Source organism: Bidens hawaiensis, unplaced genomic scaffold (assembly GCF_021521415.1).
Source record: "Bidens hawaiensis isolate Kalapana, Puna unplaced genomic scaffold, B.hawaiensis_p1.1 tig00004030_1, whole genome shotgun sequence".
Taxonomy (NCBI): Eukaryota; Viridiplantae; Streptophyta; class Magnoliopsida; order Asterales; family Asteraceae; genus Bidens; species Bidens hawaiensis.
Genome location: NW_027491238.1, coordinates 422112 through 423242, shown reverse-complemented (window position 1 = coordinate 423242; position 1131 = coordinate 422112).

Here is a 1131-nt window from a genome sequence, read left to right as displayed (position 1 = left end):
ACAGCAACATTATCAAATAAGTTAGTGTAATGTTCACCCAATTCATGAGATGAAGCATCACTATCAAGTTCAATAACTTGATCCACAACTGTATTATCATCGGATGAAGTAGAAGCATTATCAAAATGAACAGGAGACTCATTATCAGGTTCTTCAGTTGGAGCATAGATTGGAACTTCAACATCATTAGAACTTGCAAACCTTGGAATTTCCAAGTGTTCTTCAAAATAAGCACGAACTAAATCTTCATATGGATGATCAGTTGTTGGAGTAAATTAATTAAATATGCCATCATAGTCAAACATCCAGTCGGGACCTTTTTCTTGAGAAGGAGTAGTGTACTTTTGACAGTCCACATGGTACCATTCTTCAACACAACCAGGCATAAAATTAAATACTCGTTTCTTAGGAGAAGCACAACCCAAGAAATACCCTTCAATGGCTTTCTCATCAAACTTTCCAACATCCTTTTTCAACATCGTACAAGGACACCCAAATGGTTCCAAGTACTTTAAATTAGGTTTACGATTATTCAACAACTCATAACTTGTCTTCTTGAGTCTCTTAACCGTTAGAACTCGATTGAGTGTATAACAAGCAGTATTCACCGCCTCATTCCAAAACTGGATAGGAAGCTTTGAATCAGCGAGCATCGTTCTAGCAGCTTCAATCAACGTTCTATTCGTTCTTTCAGAAACACAATTCTGTTGTGGTACATATGGGGCACTGTATTCTCTATGAATTCCCTTTTGTAAACAAAAGAAATCCAGTACAATATCTTTAAATTCATTACCATTGTCACTTCGAATTCTCCTCACTTTCAGTTTGTATAGTGATTCGATCTTAGTGATTAAGTTTTGAATGAGAACCGGTGTTTGATCTTTTGAACTCATAAACAAGACCCATGAGTATTTTGAATAATCATCAGTAACTACCAGACAATATCAATCCCCCGAAATACTCGCACGATTCACTGGACCGAACAAATCCATATGAAGTCGCTCAAGAGGAGTATTAAATGAATTTAATAACTTAGATGGGTGTGACTTCTTCTTCTGTTTGCCCTTCTTGCAAGCAACACAGTGATCAGATAATTTAAAATGTTTTAACGACACACCCTCAACTAGGTCA